We start from the raw sequence: 26,736 nt of genomic DNA, 5'->3' as shown, positions 1-26,736 counted from the left end.
CTCGAGAATTCTATAAGCCTATTCACCAAGTTTAGGGTGTGATAGATTTTTAGTGATATTGATACATTAGTGAAATTATCAAAATATCATCAATAGACTAATGATACAAGCGACATGGAATTTACACAGTCGAAAATATTTGCGATACATTGACAATATCGATACATCAATGATACTTAGCGATATATCATTGTTACCTGGAATTTCAGATACTACCAATGTTACTCAGCATCACTACCAGTATCATTGGCATCTCCAAGCTGGAGATACAGATAATATCATAAATACTCAAAACAATGGATATGGGAACCCAAATGTCAATTTGGCACGTTTACTCTTTCTTTTAACTAAGGATAAGTCATAATGCCAGATCATAAGTAAGCACATAAACAAAATAGGTTTAAAAATCATCTTGAACCATTTGTTAACCCATTTTTATTTTTTATTATTCCAAAGTAGCACATCAATTTGATGACTTAAACCATGCAACCTATTGCTTGTAAAGAATAAAGGAATATAACAAATTGGCCTCATTCATTCATAAGGTTAGGATAATTCAAACTACATGATTCCTACACTATAGCTTTCTCCCCATGGCATTATTGAATTAATGGTCCAGGCTTATGATTGGATGTCTCACGTCATTAAAAATTTTAGTGATATACAACATACCTACATACATATAGACACACACACACATCATAGTGGAATCCACCACAAGAAGATTACACAAATGATGAGGTATTTCGCCTCCCTCAGTCCACATTTTTTCATTTAAAAATGGATTAGGCCCATTCAAATGGTAGGATCATCCATTCAAGCATAATTTACACCATGCATTGCTCCTAATAGTAAAATGGAACATATCATCTATGTTGATGATTAGACGTGATTAGGCAAGCCATAAGGCATCCAAAAGTTTTAGGGAATAGACATCCATCATCAGCATTCCCAAACACCCTCATTCATAGTTTCAATGGTTATGATCATTTATATCTAGATACGATCGTTCAAATAGGTAGACATCCACTCAATAATCTTCATCATGTCTTGTTCCAATTGCACAATTGAATATACCAATTAAACCGATGATTGGGCATACCATAAGTCATTCAAAAGCTTTAGGGACGTCAGCATTCCACCCTACCCCTCTACCCTCACACAGGTCTCATGGTTAGGATCATTTTGTCCAAATCAAGGGGTGAACCTCTAGTCTAATAAATATGAACTGTTTAACTTGCATTATAAAACTAGACAAATAAGGTCTACAATTACCACCATAAGATATAATATGCATTATAATATAATACTACCAATAAAAGGCATACAACTCATGTGATGGAATATATAATGGTTATTATAAGGTATACAACTCTTTTTATAGAGTAAGAAACTAAATATCACTCTATAAAGAAAGCAACTAGAAATATAAAGCAAATAATTGTAACTATAGATATCATTAGAAAGTATATGACTCATTATATTGTAGAACTAAAAATATAAGGTATCTAACTCAGATTATACCATATATAATATACATAATGTATACAATACCAATTATAGAGAAAGAAGCTTGATATCACTTTATAAAGAAAACAATCAGAAATATAAAGTGAACAACTATAATTGAGTGATCATTAAAATGTATACAACTTATCATAGTTTATAACTAGAAATATAAAGTATCTAATTCACATTAATTATACCATATATATGCGTATATGTACATGTGTGTGAGCATGTGCACAAAGATATATAGATACATAATTTTATGGTGACTTACCATGTGCATTCCATTTGGTACATTTTAGTATCTATGAAATTGACCCTTCTCTTGATTTAGGATTAAATCAAATATAATATCAAATTTACCTAATATAGGTTTTGGCTTACACACCTTGATTTTATGGTAACTTCCATAGCATTTTGGGCTACTGACACAGGAAAGGAAAGTGCGTGAAACAATATGCAAAAGATCATCGTCTTCCTCAAGTGATTAAAACCTTGAATATGCATGAAGAGTTCTTGAGTCAACAAGAAAAATAAGAAAAAAATTAAGTATTTTATTGAATAATGTGTGTATGATTTCTTGATTACACCATTAGTTTAAAAAAACCCAAACCCCAATTCAAAATTACTCAAAATAGAAAAATTCTTCTAAATACTAATTTCCTAATTCTATCAAAACTCCTTTAAAGCCTAATTTTTTAATTCTAACAAATCTCTTTTAAAGCTTGATTTGCTAAAAATATAAAGTTTAGATAAATCTTACTAGAATATTTTAGGCCTAATTACAAGCAACTTCTAAAAAGATAAAAATTCAAAAAACTTGAAAAAATGACAAAATTAGAAATTTCTAAAAATAGTGGAAAAAAATTCCTAAAAATCATAATGTTGGACCAAAGGGGTGCGCTTTCTGGCGAAACAAATGAATTTGGCTGCAAGAGTAGGTCAGTTGACACTGAAACATCGTTTCATAAAGATAGATAGGTTATGTGTTTCGTGACGATGTTCGGATCAAAAGTTATGACTAATTTACATTTTACAGTTTAAACAACAATCTCTCCCTACCCAGGATAAATTTCTTCGAACTGGACCCAGTTACGTCATACCCTATGTAGGATTGGCCTAGATTTGACAAACTACTTCCGCTTTTGTTTGACCTTTCTTTAGATCCAACACGTGTAAAAATTGTATATGTGACGTCCTACATCAGTCCCCTTTCACTTAGAAAGAGCTCATCATCAAGTTATTCGACGAACTTGGCTTATGATACTGCATTGCAAGTCCATGAGATCTTCATGTCCTTAGGAAGATCATCAACATAAGCCTTATCATTAATTTTCCTGAGGATAGGAATAGGGCCAATCTTCTTATTCCTCAACTTGTTATACATCCTAGTTAGAAATCACTGCTTGTGCAAGTAAACTAGCATGTTATCACTCACTTCAAACACTTTTTGGCGCCGATGATTATCAGCCTTTTCCTTATACTTGGCATTAGACTTTTCTAATTTTCTAGACATCATCATGCGTTGCTACGATATGGTCCACCATATTTCTTGCTATAACACTCATACCTGGTAATTTAGGCAAATGGACCATGTCAAATGTATATTTAGAAACACGAGTATACATAACCTCAAATGGGGACTTGTCAGTAGATCAATTTTATATGTTGTTAAAGGCGAACTCCGCCTGAGCAAGAGTAATATCCCACTTGAGAGGCAACTCGTTAGGAAATTCATCGAATATAATCCTCTGGAACTCCGTCAACCTTGGTTTCAACTTCTTTGAATGTCATGGGTTTTTGCTCTTTCCCCTTTATGACCAATACATTGATCATTTCAGTTAAGAGGAGATTGCCCCCCGACTTTAAAAGCATTAGGTTGGTTCTCTATTCTTATAAGACAAGTTAAAGATGGTCCACCATATTTTCTACCATAACACTCATACTTGGTAATTTAGGCAAAGGGACCAGGTCAAGTATATATTTAGAAACTCGAGTATACATAACCTCAAATGGGGAATTGTCGGTGGATCAATTTTATATGTTGTTGAAGGCAAAAGGCGAACTCTGCCTAAGTAAGAGCAATATCCCACATGAGAGGCAACTCTTTAGGAAATTCATCGAGAATAATCCCTTTGAACTCCTTTAACCCTGGTTTCAACTTCTTTGAAATGTCATGGGTTCTTCTTCTTTCCCCATTATGACCAATACATCGATCGTTTCAGTTGGTTCTCTGTTCGCATAGGACAAGGATATGGTCCACCATATTTTTGTTGTAACACGCATACCTAGTAATTTAGGCAAATGGACCGTGTCGAGTGTATATTTAGAAACATGAGTATACATAACCTAAAATGGGGACTTATCAGTGGATCGATTTTATATGTTGTTGAAGGCGAACTCCGCCTAAGCAAGAGCAATATCCCACATGAGAGGTAACTCATCAGGAAATTCATCGAATATAATCCTCTTGAACTCCTTCAACCCTGGTTTCAACCTCTCTAAAGTGTCATGGGTTTTTTTTTTCTTTCCCCTTTATGACCAATATCTTATCCCATGTGGCATTAACAGTGTACTGCCATGTTCGACCAAGTAGCATGTGGGAAGCCTTTATATCAGCCATGTCACACATTATTCATCTTTATAATATTTACAAATGGAGAAGAGAATACAACATTGTTCACTTACCTTTATTTCATTTACCTTCTTAATCAATCTAATCATGTAAGGAGAAGTGTACTTCTCTGTCTTCAATTCTAGCTTTTCCACCAATCTTCGAAAGGTGTTGTGCCATCTGTGGATCTCTCTCCTCCTTCAATGTGTATAAAGATTTCTCATGATCAGAGCGGTGGTTTGCGATTCACCATTATCAGGTGATGGCCTACAAACATGATGAGCATGAGTTTCATCATTGATGTTGTGGTTCTCATCATTACAAGCATGGGTTTATCCTAAAACTTTCACCAAATGGTAAATCATCTCCTGCGATCCTACATAACTCGCAGATTCTCTCGGTAAAAAAGCTTTAAACACCGATGTGTCATATAATTGCTCCTCAGAGCACAATCCATGGGGTTGTTGCTTAAACCATTGTTAAAATCCATCGAATCAAGAAAAGCCTCGCTCTGATTCTAACTGATGAAGGAAAGAGCGTGAAACAATAAGAGAAAGATCACCGTCTTCTTCAAATGATTAAAACTTCAATCCATAAGGAGAGTTCTTAAGTCCATAAGAAAATTAAGAGAGAATTCAGAAATTTTATTGAATATGTGTGTATGATTTCTCAATTACACCACTAAAAAAGAAAAACTCAAACCCTAATTTGAAATTACCTAAAATAGCAAAACACTTCTAAAGCATAATTTCATAATTCTATGAAAAATCTTCTAAAGCCTAATTTCCTAATTATAGTAAAACTCTTTTAAAGCCTAATTGATTAAAAACAAAAAGTCTAGATAAACCTTATCGGAATATTCTCGACCTAATTAGGAGCAACTTCTAAAAAGACATAAGTTCTTAAAACTATATAAAAAAATAAAAATAAATTTAAAAAAAGACATTAAAAATAGTTAAATTTTCCTAAATTTTGTAGTGTTGAACTAAGGGGTGCATTTTTTGGCGATACGGTTGATTTACGATCCGCACATTAAACGAAAATTTCTCTATATCTAAAATGATTTCTTTAATACTAACTTACTTAAGGCCCTGTTACGTCATGCCCTATGTAAGACTGAGCCTGTATTTAAGGTACTACTTTCGCTTTTATTTGGGCTTCTTTTAGTCCAATCATGCAAAGAATGAATCTGTGGCATGTCTCACATCATCTACACATGGAAATAGAAAAATGAGGAATAGATTAAATGGTTTTGATCACTTAAATGGGCATTAAGTGAAGTATAGAAGTATAAAGTCTAAAATTCGTGTTCACGCCCTTGTAATACCGTACCCAACTCATCCATTTAAGTTGCAATTAGCTACATCTTCTCACATGAAGAGGGAGGAATGGAGACAGTGGAGACCCACTAAGTCCAGCGAAGTAGGACTGGGGTCAATTAATCTTACCTCTCCCCTCATTTGATTTAAACAAAGAAAAACCTCATTGATTAAAGGGTGAGGTAGAATTGAAGACCTAAAGCTAGCGGCCATCTTCACAAATGAGTTCAACAATCGATAGTAATGACAAAATCAAGTAAGGCTCCATACCTTATGATTAAAGTATGGAGATTTTAGAAAATCACTAACTTGTGGTATTAGATCCCCATGCAATTAATCATGATATAATCAAAATTAATGATGGATTTTTTGCTACTTCTGTGGCCATTAGGGTTTGGTGCTTCTTGCAGAGCCTCTTTTAGCCAAATGAAGAATAAAACATTGGCAAAGTCCAACCCATGATCAATCTATGGTTGTTGTCTCTAAGAATGCCATTATCTATGAATGGTGGGTATAGCTATGACGCTTAGCATCAATGGCTATGGCAGTTAACAATAGTGTCATTGGATTTTTTGATTCATTAAGGAGCTTACTAGAACATTAAGGAGCTTACCAGAACCAATCGCCTCTTTTTTCAATTGTTTGAACCCTCATCTACATATGTATTCACCTTCAATGAAATCTCCACAGAGATTATAGGTTTTGGGTGGCCTCCTATACTTAGTACATTAGTCCATTAATAACAATGGATTTCAACTTAGAATTCATCCTATTTACAGTAATGGACAATATATAAACTAACAACTAGGACAGAGCACTAGCGTACGTGGAGTTTTCCTGTAACGTCTCGGAAAAATCCATACAAAGACCCGAGTATCACCTCGGGCAGAAATCACTAAGGACTGAATCCTTTAGAAATTAGACAAAATTAATTAAGTACTAAGCTGAATTAATTGGTAGATTAACTTGAATCTCTTTCTATATGATCTGTAAGACCCAAAGCCAGTAGAATCGCCAACGCTACATTACCTAAAAACTTAAGATCAATCTCAAAACCCAGTTGCTCTCGGGAGCATTATGAAACTCCGTATCAGACCTGGACCGTGCGTCGAAAGTCCGAGTGATGTGAAACTATACGGTTATGACCGCCTTACTGGGCTAGACAATCATCTCAGAAATCAAGTACAAATAGAATCCCGAAACGTATAACTTGAGCGTGGAGCAAAGTGTGCGAGAAACGTGAATATCTTTAGAAAATGAACTCAAACTTAAGTGAATTGGACCGTTCGCTTGCAAGCTAAATTTAAGGTTTCAGACCGTCAAATTCTGACCTAACTACACCCTCGGATCAGGAAAAATTTCCAACACATGTCAGTATACTTGTGGCCCTGATCGAGTGACGATGACCATTGAACTGAAACTGATCCTCTGCGGTCGATCTACAAACCTGATCGGACCAAAACTTTAACCTGACATAGATCCATTGTTAGGGGACATCCTCTGAACCGTACGCAGAAAATGGGCCTTCAGATGAGCCCCGTTGGACCGAAACAACCACTCTTTGGCTATAACCTAAGTATACCATGGCCCTGGGGCCATTTACATCAGTTCTGGGCCTATATAAGGGCCTTAACCCACCCCTCTCTCATTCCATACGAATTCCCTAAACCCTAGGAGAGAGAAGAGAGAAAAGAGAAGGAAAGAATGAGGAGAAGTAAGAGAAAGTGGGAGATAGTTGCTGGGATTCATTCCCACCACTCTACGTGTTGAATTGCCTATCTCATGTCACTACACCGGTAATTCTGATTCCATTGTTAGGTAAGAAATACTAACCCTAAATTGTTTTAGGTATCTAGATAGAGTAAATGTGAATTAGCTAACTTATTTCATGCTATAGGTTGCCGTTATGCCATAGACGAAGACTTAGTGTTCGAACTGAGTTCAATACGAGTTTACCGACGGAAGGTGTAGACTATAAACATTTAGATTATGGTTTTCAAGGCTTTCAATGTCAAAAATGACTTATGACTGACTTGATTACTATCACATATGTTTAGATGCGATGTTTTACATATATTACATACATATATGAACTATGTTGATTTTAATGCATTCCATGTGTTTATTGAAATGTTTGTATGAGTATGAAATTATGATTTATGCTTGCCATGATTGTTGTTTGGGCATACATGATTGTTGTACGTGTGACAACTCCTATATGGAAGGATTTGCTATAATATGTGTTTTAACTAAATTATTACATGTATGTGATATGTATAGTCTAAGTGTTTGATAAAATGCCTGAAGGAGAGAATGCTTGTTGAAATGTGTTCAATGAGGGTGTTGAGATAGGATTCTTAATTCCCTTATCTATAGTTACAGTTTCCTTTATATAACCTATCTTACTACTATGTGATTTAAGGATGAAATGCCTATGTATAATAACATGTGTACTATTTAGTTGTTGAAATGCTCAAATGAGGTTTATATTTAGATTGGTTGTCACATATTGTCTTTGACTATCACGTGTGAATGCTATTGCTTGGAATGTGATTGAGGCTACAATGTAGTCCAGGCAAACGGTAACGGTTTACGATCGGTGGCCGAACTGTTTAGCCACGACAGATACATTCGATGAATCCAAGTTATACAGTGATTATCGACAGTGGTTAGGCCATGAGGAGTGTGTATGCACTCCATGTTGATTAATTCAGCGTATGCTCGTACCAGTCGAGCTTGTTAAGTAACTCGATTGGCCTAATCTATATTCACTATGTATGGACGCTACTGCTTGAATCTAAGATACCAACTTACCAGTGAGAAGGCCGTTTAACCTTGGTATCACGATCCACTAAGACTCATGAGCCGGACATGGTGGTATGGGACACTGTGGTCGAGCTATCATCCTACGCTAGGGTGACGAGCCTCCCCATAGTGTCCAGTGAGCAAACCAAACTCATAAGCTGAATATGGTGTTATAGGACATTGTATTCGAGCTGTCGGCCTACGATCAGGTGACGAGCCTCTTGTAGTGACCTTGAGTATACACTAGAACTACGTTAAGGTGACGATCCTTTCCGTAGTAACTTCGAGTATAAACCAGGCCTGCGCTGAGGTGACAAGCCTCTCCATAGCAACATGGAACTGCAATCGTATGTGAGTAACTAGGATTGATGACCCTAAATGGATTATTATTTGGGTAAGTGATATAAAGGGAGGTGCCTTAGCTTCCCAACCTGCTGTATGAATAAGACTAATTAAGAACTTGGTTAATCACGATCATGCACCGCATTGCATGTGCCTTTGGCGTAGGAGTTGAGCACAGTGGAAGGGATGCATGCCGCGATCGTGAGATGATGTCGTAGAGGGAGTGTAGGCGAGGGCATGCATCATTAACACATATCATCCTTGCATTAACCAGAGTACCTAGGAATGCTTGTTGTATTGCTTTATCATTACTACTTGACTGAATTGATAACATGTTAACCTTTGCCTTATAGCTCCACTGAGTTGATCACTCACTCCCACTCTAGGACAGCATTTTAAAACACCAACCAGACTCTGCTGTAGTTACAGATGATGACGATGCTGACGAAGCGAAGCCTGACTTTTATGATGATGAGTAGGAGTTCTCCTATATGCAACTCTCGGGTGGGTCTATGTAGACATGGAGTTGCGCGATCGGGACTACTGGGATATGGACTAGAGGACATTACACTTGACCATTTTGTAAATTTTAGTATAGTACATGTAACTATTTGACCCGGTGACGTTTATACTCTGGGGACTTACAATCACTTATATGTTTATATGTACTTATCACAGTCTTCCGCTTGCGTAATTTAACTGTCTCTGGAGTATGATATGTTGATTTGGTATAATCCCACTCATGTTTAATGCACTAATACGGACAACATTTAATCATCATTATCTATGTTGCATAAGTGATGTTTTGGAACTCAGGAGTTGGGCTCCTGCTCGACCCCCGATTTTCAGGGCATTACAAGTTGGTATCAACACATGATTTGGATTAAACTGGGCTTGGGTTATGGACACACGATGCACATTGACATACTTTGATATAGGAGGGAGTGATAAAACGTAGAAATGATCCTAAAATCTCCAGTTTCGCCCGACGGTGATCATACGACCGTTGAAGCAAAACTGACCGTAGAAACGGGACCCGTATGCATCTGTGATCATGTGAGGTGATCCCAATCCTTTTTCAGACCATCAATCGATGGGTTTAGATGAGGATTTAGCCTATTCCACACTCAAACAACCTGAAAACGTGAATATATGCGAGATGGAACCCGAAAACGCCTTAAACGGACCCGGGGGGCTAAACGGTGCAAATCGGGGGGATCGAAAGTGGACCTCACACACATACGTGGGGCAAGCCCTCACCCCAAGGTCCAGCGACCTGCGATGCCATTGCCAGATTGGCGAGGCCTTGCCGATAGGGTCGCCTGGGCCTGTCGGGCTGCGCCAGGCCGGTCGAGCCGGCACATGTACATGGCTGTGGGCCCCATGAAAACGTGTGGGACCCCTTATATCTTTTTCATTTGCTTCTTTTCCTCCATTCCTACCACTCCAAGCTTTCCAAATCTCTCAAATCTTCATTTTTCTCTCTCAAATCACCCCTCCAATTTCATCTTCTTCCTTTTTCTTGTACCACCTCCACCATTCTCTCAAACTCATCCTCTACAACCACCTATCTCCCTTAATCCCTCTCATTTGAGCACACAAACACTTCTTTGTCTCAAAAAAATCTCAAAGTTCAACAACCCATCCTATCCCTCCATTTTCTTTCACTTTCATGGCTCTTTTCGAGCTCGTGGCGGCGATTTTCTCTATTTCTACACTTCTTTCTCTTATGGGGAAGAAGAGGGCTTCCATGGATGAAGCTGGGCCTAACCGCCTTACCCGTTCAAGGAGGCAGAAAGGCACCATAACAAGTATATGAGTCGATCGAGAGATAAGGATGAAGTGAGATCTCGATCCCCAGGCTCCCCTCGAAAGAGCTCTACTAGTGGATATGTCACATGGAAGGTTTCATGACCGTAGGGTTCTTTTTGAAGCACACGTGGACGAGAAGCTCTTTGGGCTTTATCTGGCAATGGATCACCTGTTGGACACCGGATGGGGTCCTATATTTAAGGGCAAGTCACATGCGAATGAGAGCACTATCCGAGCTTTCTACGCCCATATACGAGAGCCATCGCTGGAGCCTTTACAGTTTAAAATTCCCGTGGGAAGGCGGGAAGCCACAGTTGATGTCGGTTTGATAGCCCGAATCATGGGGTACTGCTTAGTGAGGTTCATGCTAGCGAGAAGAACCTCAGGAGTGAGTGTGAAAAGGATTGTCGCACGTGATTTCTTTATGGCCGATTGGTTCGCTGGAATCCAAGTAATTGCCTCCTAGCGTCCAATATGACTCTTGACTTCCACCTACTCCACCACATCTTCACCCACAATGTGTATCCCAGATGTAGCAATTGTAGCAAGTGTACGCGTCTGATGGTAGATTTCTTATACTGAGCTGGGCAGGGAGACAACCTATACCTGCCTACGTATGTACTACTACAGATAGTTTAGACCGCACGCTCTCTTAGGACAACTATTTCACTCCCATTCGGCCGACTCATATGCAAGCTTGCTCATGAATTCGGCTACAGACTTGGGGCAAAAATTTCTGTGCCGATCCATTTCATCAACGACACCACTCTCAACAACATGAATATTGGGCCACGACAACGTCAAGCCCGACTCGATGAGAGTGAAGATGAAACGGAAAGTGAAGAGTAAGAGAGTGATGAAGAAGGCGGAGATGAGATAGAGGAAGAAAGCGAGAAAGAGGAAGAGCAGGAAGAGGAAGAAAAGCAGGCCCAAGACACTGACGAGGGCTCTCCTCCTACTACACATGAGCGTGATAGTGATCGGGCTACTTTGGAAGTTCGTTTGGCTCAGATCGAGGAGGGCCAGGTTGCCTTGCACAGGAGGTCAAAGAGACCCGAGCCAAGTTAGAAGTGAATCAGGCCTTCGTGAAGCAGAAATTTAGCAAAGTGTCTCGCACCTTGAAGGCTATCCTGTGTTTTCTGTAGGACAAGGGTGCTCCTCCACCGTCGCCAGATTCAGACGACTATTCACATGTGTAGTCATCTCTCAGTTTGTTTTGTTGTTAGTCTCCCTTTGTGCTAGCCTTAGTAGACTTGTTTGGTCATTAGTATGTTTCGTGGTTAAAGCCTGTTTAAATTAGCTCACATGTATCTTCTGTCATGACTCATGTGAATCTATATCTCATGTATTGTGACAATTTTGGTAAGTGAAATGCATGAAGTTTCTTCTGGTTTGGAATGTGAATGATGTGTGGAAGAGTGTATGTTCTTATGTTAAATCTGACATGGGTCGCACCCTATATTGTATATAGGGAATGCCACCTAAGGCCACTTGGAGTACGGCATGTCTTACACTTGGCGACTCGATTGACGGGCACCTCCCCTCAATGATAGCCATACGGACCCCAGTTTGGGTCCGAATCACGAGACTATGCCGGATTCTCAGCCGGCCACTGGCCCACTAATGGGTTAACACCTATTGCACCACTAGTTCCAAAGAAGAACCGCGCATCTACCTCGACGCCGCACGTACCTCAGTCGGCTCCTCCTCTTGATAGGTTGGAGTAGATGATGCTCTTGATGCAGCAGCAGCAGCAGGTTTTGGCCACCATTGCGGGGGCCATTGCCCAAAACATACACACGGTCCCGCTTGCACCACCAGTGCAGCTTACGGGAAATATGAGTGTCAACGGCTTATTCGAGCTATTCCAGCGCTTTCGACCTCCTACTTTTATGGGTACTCACAGATCCGAGGAGGCCGAGTATTGGCTTGACGGCATCTCTAAGATGCTAAAGTCGCTACACTACACTGAGGCAGAGCAGGTTGAGCTGATCACCTACATGTTCGAGAAGGAAGTCAATCTCTGGTGGGAAAGCGTCCTTCGGACTGTGGCTACTAGCTATGTATGGACGTGGGAAGCTTTTGAGATACGCTTACATGAGAAGTACTTTCCCCTCACATATCGTAATGAGAAGGAGAGTGAATTTCTTCACCTCCGTCAGGGAGGGATAACAGTGGCAGAGTACGAGAACAGGTTCACGGAGCTGGCCAGATATGCTCCCCTGATATTAGTAGACCAGCCGATGCGAATGCGGCGATTTTCTGAAAGTCTGCGACCTGAGATACGCTCAAAGATGTGTTGCGCTAGCATATCCAACTATGCTGAGCTAGTGGGCATGTCTCTGAGAGCTGAGAAGGATGGGAACAGGATGTCCCGTACACGTGTGCCTATGGTTCCTAAGCCTCGACTGAATTTTTTGAGCAGACCATTTCTCTATAAGAGACCCCGTGTAGACTCACCTCCCAGACTTACGGCTTCACCAGCCCCAATAAGGCGATCAGATTTGTGGTGCACCTACTGCAAGAGGTCGGGCCATATACATACCTACTGCTTCACCAAGATGAGGGACAACGATTTTGCTCCTCCTCAGAGGATCAACCATCAGTTACCTCAGGCCATCACAGCTCCACCTCTACGATTGGTGCCACCTGCACCTCGATTTAGGCCGCCTCAATGGCCTATGGCACAGCAATCGAACCATTCTCAATAGGCACGAGTACATGCGCTTGCAGTTGAAGCGTCTGATTTAGCAACTACAGTGCCTCTAGCCTTCGAGGTCACTTCCCACATCCAAGGTACACCCGTATTTCTGTTGGTGGACATCAGGTCCACTATTTCAATGATATCATGTTCTATAATCAAGCATTTAGGGCTGAATACGACCCCTATGGTTAGGGTGAGAGTTATTGCAGCAGTAGGAACTTTTACAGATGCCACTAAGTTGTGTGAGGGTTGCTTGATAGATTTAGGGAGCAGGACGATATACATTGACTTGATTGTCACCTCGATATACCATTTTGACGTCATCCTCGGCATGGATTGGCTTATTAAAATGAGGACCGAGATCAACTGCGAGACCCGACTGGCGATGGCACACGGACCCGAAAACACAACCTTCACATTCGCTGTTCAGGTCAGTTGCCCCTTCCGGGTCCTTTGTTATTCTGCCCTGTTGAAAGATCACAATGGTCCGACACTTGGAAACATGCCCGTAGTCCAGGACTTCTAGGAAGTGTTTAAGACGGTACTTGGATTACCTCCTCAGCGCGAGATCGATTTTACTATCGACCTGGTGCCTGGTGCGACACTCATTTCCTTACCCACGTATCGCATGCCTCCATGTGAAATGGAGGAATTGAGGAGACAGATTGATGACCTTTTGGAGTCAGGTTTCATACGGCTTAGCGTGTCTCCTTGGGGAGCACCCGTGCTATTTGTGAAGAAGAAAGATGGTTCGCTGCGATTGTATATTGATTATCGCAGGTTGAACTAGGTGACAGTGAAGAATAAGTATCCTTTGCCCAGGATAGATGATCTGTTCGACCAGTTGAAGGGGGCACAGTATTTCTCGAAGATTGACTTATAGTCAGGGTATCACCAGGTGCGAGTCAGGGATGTGGACGTGCAGAAGACAACGTTCAGAACTAGTTTTGGGTACTACGAGTTCCTGGTGATGTCATTTGGACTCACGAACGCACCGGCCGTGTTCATGGACCTGATGAACTGGGTGTTTTGACCGTATCTATACCGATTCGTCATCGTATTTATAGATGACATCCTGATATACTATAAGAGTCGGGAGGATCACGAAGAACACCTGCGAGCAGTCTTTGATACTCTAAAGAAGAACCAGTTGTTCGCTCAGTACAAGAAGTGTGACTTCTGGAAGAAAGAAGTCAAGTTCCTGGGACATGTGGTGTCCAAGGAAGGCATAGTTGTGGACCTTGCTAAGGTAGTCACAGTTCAGGACTGGGAGTAGCCCGGTTCGGTTACAGAAGTGAGCAATTTTCTGGGACTCGCAGGCTACTACTGTCGATTCATTAGGGACTTCTTCAAGATAGTCAGACCGTTGTCTCAGCTAACTCGGAAGGACCTCAAGTTTGCCTGGAATGAGAAGGCAGAAGCAGCCTTTCAGGAATTGAAGGACAAGTTGACGTCAGCCCCTGTGCTAGTATTGGCAGAGTAAGAGGTTAAGTATATGATATACACCGACACGTCTCATGTTGGTTTGGGTTGTGTCCTTATGTAGAAGGACAGGGTGATCACCTATGCATCGCGACAGTTAAGGAAACACGAGGAAAATTACCCTATGCATGACCTAGAGTTAGTAGCGGTCATCTTTGCATTAAAGCTCTAGAGACATTACCTCTATGGAGAGCAGTTCGAGCTCTTTTGCAACCACAAGAGCCTCAGATACATATTCACACAGAGGGACTTGAATATGAGGCAGCGACGATGGATGGAAACCTTGAATGACTTCAAATTCGAGGTCTCCTACCATCCCGGCAAGGCCAACCTTGTGGCAGACGCATTGAGCCGCAAGAAGACGATAGCATTTGTGGCTCCGCTGATGATCGATAAATGGAACATGGTAGAGTTTGTGCGGGACTTTGAGCAGAAGCTCACGGTAGAGAAACCATTCGAGAGCATCACACATATTCGCGTACAACCCCTTATCGATGACCGCATCATAGTGGCTCAGGGGGAAGATGAATGATTAGTTGAGTTGAGGAAGTGAGCTAGTGATAATGAGGACTCTGAATGGAGAGTCGGTATGGATGGGGGTTTACATTATCATGGCCGCCTATGCGTCCCAAACCTTCATAACTTGAGAAAGGAAGTTCTCGAAGCTGCTCACAATTCGAGGATGGCGATGCATCCTGGTAGTACGAAGATGTATCGAGACATGAAGAGATCGTACTGGTGGGACAACATGAAGGCCCACATGGCAGATTATGTGTCCCGTTGTCTCACGTCCCAGTAGGTCAAGGCCAAACATCGCCGACCTCATGTACTACTTCAGCCCATGCCCATAGCAGAATGGAAATGTGATTTCATCTCTATAGATTTCATTTCAGGGTTACCGAAGACGAGGAAGTGGCATGACTCCATTTGGGTGATCGTGGACCGATTGACGAAATTGGCTCATTTTCTCCCGATTAGAGTTTCGAACTCTTTAGATGATTTGGCCAGGCTGTACATCAAGGAGATAGTATGTCTGCATGGAGTTCCTATGGAGATCGTGTCGGATCGAGAAACGCGATTCACATCTATCTTCTAGACTCGTATCCAGGAAGCAATGGGTGTGAAACTAAAGTTCAGTACTACGTTTTACCCACAGACGGATGGGCAGATGAAACGGATAAATCAGGTGTTGGAAGATATGCTGCTTGTGTGATTGATTTCAAGGACAGTTAGAATGACTGTCTTCCTTATGATGAGTTCGCCTATAACAACAGCTTTCAGGCAAGTATTGGTATGGCCCCCTACGAAGCGCTGTATGGGCGTCCCTGTAGAGCATCGCATTGCTGGGCAGAGGTTGGCGAGAAGAGTTTGATTGGCCTAGAGTTAGTGCAGGCGACCTCAGAGAAGATCGACATTATCAGGCGTCGACTTCTTGCAGCATAGAGCAGACAGAAGAGTTATGTTGATACGAGGGACCATGTGTTCCTAAAAGTTTCCCCCATGAAGGGAGTTCTTTAGTTTGGAAAGAAGGGGAAGCTCACGTCGAGATTCATTGGCCCATTCCAGATACTAGACTGAGTGGGTGTGATAACTTACCGCCTTACCTTGCCCACACCACTCGTAGGCATGCACAACATATTTCACGTGTTTATGCTGAAGAAATACATTCCTGACCCTTCCCACATTATCAAATGGGAGCAGGTACAATTGAGTGAAGATGCTACTTATGTACTGCGACCGACACATATCCTAGATAGGAAGGAGCAGGTGCTGCGTAGTAAAGTGATTCCACTAGTGAAGGTACTATGGACGCACCACACTGAGGAAGAAGTTACTTGGGAAACAGAAGCCGAGGTTCGCAAGAACTACCCTCAGATTCTCGAGGAGTACGAAAATGTACTAATTTTGGAGACGAAATTTTTTCTTAAGGGGGTAGATTGTAACGTCTCGGAAAAATCTGTACAAAGACCCGAGTATCACCACAGGCAGAAATCACTAAGGACCGAATCCTCTAGAAATTAGACAAAAATTAATTAAGTACTAAGCTGAATTAATCGATAGATTAACTTAAACCGCTTTCTATACAATCTGTAAGACTCAAAGCCAGTAGAATCGCTAACACTACATTACCTAAAAACCTAGGATCAATCTCAAAACCCAGTTGCTCTCGGGAGCATAACGAAACTCCGTAACGGACCTAGATCGTACGTCGAAAGTCCGAGTGACGCGAAACTATACGGTTATGACTGCCTTAGTGGGCTTGACAACCATCTTTGAAATCAAGTCCAAATAGTTTCCCAAAACACAAAACTAGAACCTAGAGTGAAGTGTGCAAGAAACACAAATATCTTTAGAAAATGAACTCATACTTAAGTGAATTGGGCCGTTCGCTTGCGGGCTAAATTTAAGGTTTCGAACCGTCATATTCTGACCCAACTACACACTTGGATCAGGAAAAATTTTCAACACATGTCAGTATACTTGTGGCCCTGATCGAGTGATGGCGACCGTTGAACTGAAACTGATCCTCCATGGTTGATTTACAAACTCGATCGGACTGAAACTTTAACTTGATATAGATCCATTCTCAGGGGACTTCCTCTGGACCGTACGTAGAAAATGGGCCTCTAGATGAGCCCCGTTGGACCGAAACAGTCACTCTTTGGTTATAACCTAAGTATATCATGGCCCTGGGGCCATTTACATCAGTTCTGGGCCTATATAAGGGCCTTAATCTACCCCTCTCTCATTCCATACGAATTCCCTAAACCCTAGGAGAGGAGAGAAAAGAGAAGGAATGAGTGAGGAGAAGTGAGAGAAAGTGGTAGATAGTTGCTGGGATTCATTCCCACCGCTCTACGTGCTAAATCGCCTATCCCGTGTCGCTACACTGGCGATTCCGATTCCGTTGTTGGGTAAGAAATCCTAACCCTAACCTGTTTTCGGTATCCAGATAGAGTAAATGGTGAATTAGCTAACCTATTTCATGTTATAGGTTATCGTTGTGCCGTAGACAAAGACTTAGTGTTTGAACTGAGTTCGATACGAGTTTACCGGCAGAAGGTGCGAACTATAAACGTTTAGGTTATGGTTTTCAAGACTTTCAATGTCAGAAATGATTTATGACTGACTTGATTGCTATCACATATGTTTAGATGCGATGTTTTATGTATATTACATACATATATAAACTATGTTGATTTTAATGCATTCCATGTGTTTGTTGAAATGTTTGTATGAGTATGGCATTATGATTTGTGCTTGCAATGGTTGTTGTTTGGGCATACATGATTGTTATATGAGTGGCAACTCCTATGTGAAAGGATTTGCTATAATATGTGTTTTAACTAAATTATTATATGTATGTGATATGTGTAGTCTAAGTGTTTGATAAAATGCCTAAGGGAGAGAATGCTTATTGAAATGTGTTCAATGAGGGTGTTGAGATAGGATTCTCAATTCCTTTATCTATAGTTACAGTTTCCTTTATGTAACCTATCTTACTACTATGTGATTTAGGGATGTAATGCCTATGTATGATAACATGTGTACTATTTAGTTGTTGAAATGCTCAAACGAGGTTTATATTTAGATTGGTTGTCACATACTATCTTTGACTATCACATGTGAATGCTATTGCTTGGAGTGTGATTGAGGCTATGATGTAGTCCAAGCAATCGGTAACAGTTTATGATCGGCGATCGAACTGTTTAGCCACGACGGATACATTCGATGAATCCGAGTCGTACGGTGATTATCGACAGTGGTTAGGACATGAAGAGTGCGTATGCGCTCCATGTTGATTAATTCAACGTACGCTCATACCAGTCGAGCTTGTCAAGTAACCCGATTGGCCTAATTTATGCTCACCATGTATGGACACTACTTCTTGAATCTAAGGTACCAACTTACCAGTGAGAAGCCCGTTTAATCTTAGTAACAAGATCCGCTAAGACTCATGAGCCGGGTATGGTGGTATAGGACACCGTGGTCGAGCTGTCGGCCTACGCTAGGGTGATGAGCCTCCCCGTAGTGTCCAATGAGCAAACTAAACTCGTGAGCCGAATACAATGGTATGAGACACTTTATTCGAGCTGTCGGCCTACAATCAGGTGACGAGCGTCTCGTAGTGACCTCGAGTATACACTAGGACTACGTTAAGGTGATGAGCCTTTCCGTAGTAACTTCGAGTAAAAAAAGGCCTGCGCTGAGGTGACAAGCCTCTCCGTAGGACCTGGAACTGCCATCGTATGTGAGTAACTAGGATTGATAACCCTAAATGGACTATTATTTGGGTAAATGATATAAAGGGAGGTGTCTTAGCTTCTCAACCTGCTGTATGAATAAGACTAATTAAGAACTTGGCTAATCACGTTCATGCACTGCATTACTTGTGCCTTTGGCGTAGGAGTTGAGCACAGTGGAAGGGGTGCATGCCGCGATCGTGAGATGATGTCGTAGAGAGAGTGTAGGCGAGGACATGCATCATTAACACATATCATCCTTAGATTAACCAGAGTACCTAGGAATGCTTGTTGTATTGCTTGATCATTATTGCTTGACTGAATTGATAACAAGTTAACCTTTGCCTTATAGCTCCACTAAGTTGATCACTCACTCCCACTCTGAGACGGTGTTTTAAAACACCAACCAGACTCTATTATAGTTGCAGATGATGGCGATGCTGACGAAGAGGAGCTTGACTTTTATGATGATGAGGTGGAGTTCTCCTATATGCAACTCTTGGGCGGGTTTATGTAGACCTAGAGTTGCGCCATCGGGACTACTAGGATATGGACTAGAGGACATTACACTTGATCATTTTATAAATTTTGGTATAGTACATGTAACTATTTGACCTGGTGACATTCATACTCTGGGGACTTACAATCACTTATATGCTTATATGTACTTATCACAGTCTTCCGCTTGCGTAATTTAATTATCTATGGAGTATAATATGTTGATTTGGTATAATCTCACTCATGTTTAATGCACTAATACGGACAACATTTAATCATCATTATCTATGTTGCATAAGTGATGTGTTGGAACTTGGGAGTTGGGCTCCTGCTCGACCCCGGATTTTCAGGGAGTTACATTTCCAAAACCCCATTAAATGAAAGGTTGTAAGACCTGTACCCCGATTAATCGACCGTACGCTTTAATTTCAGCATTGACATGTTCTAAGTGAACCAGATCGATGAGTTTTAATCGCAACCCTATTTTAATATTGCAATACTCCGAGACTAGTACCCTATCGACCATGCAGGCACTAAGATTACAACGCCGCGCGACATGCCCCATTGCAATAGCCAGAATAGAAGTTGCCATTTTTAGCACAATCTGAGGTAGGCTCCACAACAAACACGTGGCGCAGGCCCCACTTGCACAAATTCTGAGGTTGTCTAATCAATCAATCAATTGATCAACCCATCACCTCTCTCTCCCCATCAGTCAACGAAGCCCATACCCTTACCCATGCTACCCATACCCTTACTCATGCTAAGCCACTCCCCTCTCCTTCTCCATCTCCCCATTCTACCCAGCTTCCATCCTTTCCTAATTCCCTCTCTATATATCCTAAAAGTTCTACCATAAATGTCACGCCCCAAACTCGGAAACCGGGCTCACAGAATTCTCAATCGCTAAATCCAACGCCTACAACCTTCGTAGTACCCCATTCTCGGCTCCCGACACCCATATGCCAGATTTCGATCCTGGGATCCTACAAGGAGGATTTTCAATATAAAATATTTTTTTTTGTAAAGGAGAATAACCACAAGCCTAACCAAGTCACAAAACAACATCACCACATATCCACTATAATAAACCATTTCAGGACAATGAGGAAAGGGAATATCTAGGTATAATAAAACTCTAAAAAGATCTCCGCACACTCCCGCCTCAGCGTTGCTGCGTCCTAGCGTCACCTGCACGCAACGGTCGTGCATAAGCTTACAATTATGCTTAGAGGGTGTGTGCGTGTATGTGTAATGCATGTACCAAATATGCGATATCAGAGTAAGTGAAAATACTGGCAAGTCCATGAATACTATCAACCATACCAAGGTTATGCGATACAAGGCCTATGTAGCCAAATGTCATATGCAAGATGCAAAGCAAGCATGTCAGTCCTTATCGAGTCCATATGTCAATACAGTTCATCTATGGAACATCAGCGGGGTCTGGAACACTCCACACTGGTTGCCACCTCCCTAGCCACACAACCAGCGAGTGGAAAAGACCTCACTACCCGCCTGACCAGTAGTCTGCCAAGACCTACCCGGCTCGTCGATAGCGGACCCATTTACAAGCTGGTCAGACTCAGCCTAGCTTACAGCCCCCTCACTAGGGTGGATAAAGCCACACCCCCTTCACAACCAACCATGGCACAGTGGGAGATGTGGCCTACTGGTATTCGGCACTCGTGCACTCATGTATCCACTCGGTCTAGACGTTGGAGCATCTAATGGTACCAAATGGGTTCTGTGACTTTCACCCAAGGACATTCTAAGCGCCCACAGTGCTAGAACCAAATATTTCTGGTATCCAATCTGATCATCCATGATATGCCTATGGAAGCCATGGCCCTGATATTGCTAGGGCACCAAGTGATCATATCACATAAAATGCGAGATGCATGAGTCATACCATCCAGTCATGCATCAAACCTGTGCTATGTTGAGGGTCAAATATTACATATCAGACCCAGTTATTGCCTAGATTTATGAACATGGTACCATTGAATAACCTATTTTAATCATGTTTGTGTTGCAAGGTGAAATTGTGAGCTGAGACTGGATCGGGATGCTAAAAGCACGGATTTAACGTTCAGAATGCACTAAGGCAAGGGACGGACTCCAGGGGACCAAGATCGACAGAACTACACGCCGGGGATCGCGGAAATCGGGAAACTGAAGCTCAAGTGGCCCGAAATTGGTCCAGAATGCAAGATCACAGGGTTCCCACCATCCGTTTAGCTCGAAACTTTATTCATGGCTCGAGGATCAAAAATTAACCGCACACGTAAAATTTCATCCATTGGATCCCTCTGGAAGTGGCCCAACAGACAGATCAGCCCCTTTAATCATTATGTGGGGCCCGCCTGACATCTGGATATGCTTTAATTTTGTTCTCGACGCGTTAAATAGGATGAGGAAGGGAATGGACGGAACGGATTACACATGTACATCACAAATGACCCCACATATACAGCGCGTGTACATAGGGTACATGCGCGCGCGCCGCACCATACGACCAAAACAGTCCCCAGACGGTTGACCCGTCTTCTTCCGCACCAGCGTCCAGCGGACGGACGTGGGCTGGCCGTTTTTGGCTAGTGGGCCCCACCCATCGGGTATTCTGGTAATCTGGACCATCCATTCGATCAATAGGTGGGGCGTAATCCCTACCTAGATGTCCTTTTCGTCCCATTATGCACACACGTGTAAAAAAAAGATCAAACAGAAGATGGACAGTGGACTGAACCAGCTTGTGGGCCACATTGAAATCTAACCAAAACTATCCTTTCCTGAACAGTTTTTTGTCCTGAATCCAATGGACGGCTTAGATTTCCCAGAAAAACAGTGAAGGAGGCCCCACCATTATCACAGCGTCAATGACGCTCCTCTGTTTTTGCGTCCGGAAAAACCAGGTTTTCCGTGCGGTTCTGGCCCACCATAGTTGATCAGAGGTATGATCCAAACCGTCCATCGTGTATCTCGTCCAAATATTTCCCAAGTGACGTTATTTATTTGGAAAGAAAATGAGAGAAGTGGAAGTTTTTCTTCCGTTTTCTTGGCTGCGGAAAGGCCTACGCACCGGCCTTGTCGTGTAAGGAGTCTTCCTCTCGTGAAACTTCCGCAGGGAGTGCGGAAATCTGTCCTGGACGACAGCTCTATAAAGAGAAAAAACAAGGAAAGGAAGGAAGGGGGGAGGAGTTTTGGAAAAAGGAAGGAAAAAGCTTGGAGGAACGTGGAGGCCAACCAGGGAACGTGGAAGAAAAGGAGCTTGGCTTGGTTTTTCAGGATGTGAGCTGAGCTTGGTGAGAGGGAGCTCAGTTGGGGTTTTGGCTGGAACAGAGAGCTTTTTGCTGGACGTCAGGGAAAGATCCAAAGGGATTGGTTTTCGAGATGAGAAAGGATTGAGAAGGAAGACGGACGTGGAGCGAGGCTTGGGCTGGACCTGGACCTGGTTTTTTTCCTATTTCCTTTCTCCTTCTGTTGTTGATTTTGAATTTAGCCCATTCATGTGTGGCTAAACCTCTTAGCTAGGGCTAAGAGGTGAAACCTGTAGCGAGATGGGAGATTTTACATTGTGCCTTTAATTCATAAACTGAATTTGATCTAGTTGATTATTAAAGGAATATTTTTCTTAGTCTTTTATGGTCTGTTGTGACTGAAATTACAATGGGTTTGCAATGGCTTTGAGTATTTCTTTTTCCTTTTTATGTTCATGAAGTCAGGAACCCCTGTCGTTCATCATTGTCCCATGGGCATGGTAGGATGACAGTACCCTTCCTGATCCTCATACATTATTGGTTGGTTGGTAATTAGCTTAATTCTGTTGTTTACTTTGTCTCCTGGGCATGGCTTGGTGATGGAATCCATTCTAATTCATATACCTTTCACCCCTTGAAAACTATATCAAAGGAAGTCTAGTAAATTTCCATGATTTCTGAAGCAAGCATAAGTTCTCCCTGATCTCTACAAGTGGATCCTCTGAATCCCTAGTTTTCTTCCTCTGAATTCCTTAAAGTTTTACATTAATCTCTCCCCATTATTCATCAATTTACATTTGATTTTGATTGCATCTTAGGCTAGTTCTATTACTACCTAGTTTCAGGAAACGTACAAGTTTCAGTCCCTGTGGATTCGACCTCGGTCTTACCGAGTTTATTACTACATCACAACCCTATACTTGGGGAGTGAACATGCTACCGCGTGATCATGTGGGGCAACTCCGTCTCACCAGGAGTCCCCTAAATAACTCTGCCCAATGGCAAATGAGATGATCAATCATTCCTTACAATGAGCATTCAAATGATGTGTATGGGCATATATCATGATGTAATACTAAGCATGTTCTCAGTGTGTCCTACTAGACTAAGTACACTAGCATGATTATCAAATATAAACAATAATCAGCCTAAATATATGATGGGGTCCACAGAGGGACGATGGATCTAGCCCAAACATTCAGATAGGCTCTAAAAAGTGGATATACCAAACCTGATACTGCATATTCTTCCATCTACGGCAAAGGGTGATGATGTACTCTCTTGTAGACAATGGATGACCTAGGTGTCATACTTACATTAAGAATGGGCTTCATGGGTGAGCGTGATGGCTATACAACAAGGTGAGTTGAGAGGGTGAAACTCTGTACAACAAGTGGGCTTCCTCACCCTCTCTTATTATGCAATAAACTGGGCCTTCCTATAGGGCCCAATCCGTACACAAGGTGGGCTCCAAGGTTTGGATAATTCCTACAAGGTATGGTGGAAAGCACCATCATCAATGGGGGCCCAACGGTTTGGGTTAGCCCAATGGGTATTACTAACATCAATGGGGGTCCAATGGTTTGGGTTAACCCAATAAGGGGAGATTGAAGGTGGGCTTAACAATGGGCCCTAGGGAGGTTTACAGCGGTGGACATTTAACCACCATTGCCTCCTAGCGTGGGTCTCTTGGAATAAGAATCTGAGTCACGACAGGGCCGTCGGCCCTCAAATATCTAGAAAATGGATGGATAGCATGCTCACATCACTCACACATGGTAGGCCTCACAAGGCAGCCCACTACCCAAAAAAAAGAAGGGGGAATAGTATGTATATAACGCATACATCATAGTGGGCCTCACAAAGCAGCCCACAGTTGGGCATATAACCTATAAATCGAGGTGGGCCTCTCAAGGCAATGGGGCCCACGGCCCTAAAATGAATGGACAGAGTGTGTAGCACCTACATCAAGGTGTAGGGGGGGCCCACAAGGCACTAATGGAACCCACCTTGATGTATTTGTTTGATCCACGCCATCCATCTTTCTCCCTGACTATTTTAGGCCATGAGCCGAAAAATGAGGAAGATCCTAATCTCGAGTGGGCCACACCGTAGGGATTAATACCAGTTGTTGAAATCTTCAAAGGCCAACCGTGATGTTTCTGTTCCTCCAAACTAGCCTAAGTCAGGGCCAATTGAGCCCGCACATGAGCCGGCCAATCCGATGGACGGATTGGATCATCCATCGTCCCACCTGGATGGGGAAAAAATAAAGATAAATAACGGAGACGCTGACTGGGCACTGTACCCAAACGTCCAGGGCGGAAGGCCATTTTGGGCAGGGAGTGAAGTCCCCACTCGTGGGACCAACCATGATGCATGTATCCCATCCATACCGTCCATCCGTCTTCCCATATCATCCCAGGCCATGGTCCGAAAAATGAGGCTGACCCAAATCTCTGGCGGACGACACCAGATGGAGTGGTGGCGGCTAGGGGAGCCTCTACCTCCCCGCAACATCCTGGACGCTGCCTTCCTGGCAGTGAGTGGAGGTGGCCCACTCATGGGACCCACCTTGATGTTTGTGTGCGATCCATACCGTACATCCGATTTTTCAGGAGCATTCTAGGCATTAGGTCATAAAATGAGACCGATCCAGAACTTGGCTGATCCACGCCACCAGGAAACAGTGGAGACAAAAACATCCATTGTTGAAACCTTCCCTGGGTCTCCCATGATGTTTATTTTCCATCCAACCTGTGCATTTGGCCACATAGACATATGCTTGATCCAAACCCCATGTGGGCCTCGCCTGATCAGAAAGATCCAATGTCGGATGGACTGCACTATAGGTAACAGTGGAGATTGAACAGCGACTGTTGGGATACCTATGTGGGGCCTGCCATGTTGTGAGCACCATCCAGCCCGTCCAGAAGATCACGTGGACCTGAGCCATATGGCCCATATCACGTGGATCGGAACATGGTTCGATCGGTCCTAGGAAAGAGGCAGATCCAAACTGAGTTTGGACCCCACCACGTCACAACGGTGGTTATTTTTTTCCCGGCATTAAAACCTCACCAGGCCCACCATGCTATTTATTTTTCCAGCCACTTGCTGATATTGGTCATGAGTGACCTGGATATGGGACCCACGCAAATACCATCTTGATCCAGAACTCGTGGGTCCCACCACTGGAAATAGTGGACATGAACGTCCACTGTTAAAACCTTACTAGGCCCCACCCTTAATGTCTGTGCCTCACATCTCCACCGTCCATCTGAATTTTCAGATTATTTTAGGGCCAAGATCCGTAAATCAGCCAGATCCAGATCTTAGGTGATCCACACCACAAGGATCCTGTGGAGGGTGGACCCCCTTGGATTTGGAATCCAGGCACCATATATTCAGAATCCATGTAACCCAAAGGTATTGTGCATAATATATTTGCAGGGGTTTTGGGTTAATTACTCAATCAATTTTAATCTCTAATTTGTGTATGCATTTTATCCAATTGTAGTTCCCGGGCTTTCTTTCTCAACAAATCTGGTGAAGATATATCTATTTCACTATTGCTAGTCAAGTTTAGTAAAAGGGATGATATTCGCCAAATTCTCGTTCTATGCTTAATTATGGTTAAGAGAGAGAAGTTTGAATTTGAAATGCCTGAAATGCCATCACCCAAAAGTGCGCTATTATTTAATAGCGTTCAACTCGTTCCATACATTCTCGATACGTTTGACCGAAGTGGACCAGTGACAAGAGTAATCGAAGGCATAACATGCATCTCTTCCACTGCTTGACCTTTCCTTCAAGTGTGTGTTATCTGATCTTATCACGATGTGTCGCTCAAGGGTTTGCAAAACATCAATGTTTATACTCAGTTCTAGGAAGAAGGTAATGATCATCCGGTATGGAGTTTTGTTTCGTCGTTAGGACAGGTTAGAGTAGTTAGTCTAACATGGGCCATACCACATAGACCTCTATATTCCTAGTGGGGGCCAGCCATTCGGGTCCTCTTTGTACAAACTATGTCAATCAAGGCCGATTAATATCACATGATATATTTGTAATATGCTAGTGTACTTAACCTAAAAGGACACACTAATAATATGCTTAGTGTAATGGATATTATGCCCAATTATAT

General features: G+C 42.3%; 1 protein-coding gene across 1 annotated transcript in view; it reads right to left on the bottom strand.

Moving 5' to 3' along the window:
* The window catches only part of LOC131253377 (uncharacterized), a 64,323-nt gene that overhangs the window by 26,065 nt on the left and 11,522 nt on the right, over positions 1-26,736 (bottom strand). The window lies entirely within an intron of this gene.

This window comes from Magnolia sinica, chromosome 8, assembly GCF_029962835.1.
Source record: "Magnolia sinica isolate HGM2019 chromosome 8, MsV1, whole genome shotgun sequence".
In the NCBI taxonomy this organism is placed as follows: Eukaryota; Viridiplantae; Streptophyta; class Magnoliopsida; order Magnoliales; family Magnoliaceae; genus Magnolia; species Magnolia sinica.
Note: the sequence above shows the minus strand (reverse complement) of the source record. Positions and strands in the feature narration are given on the sequence as shown.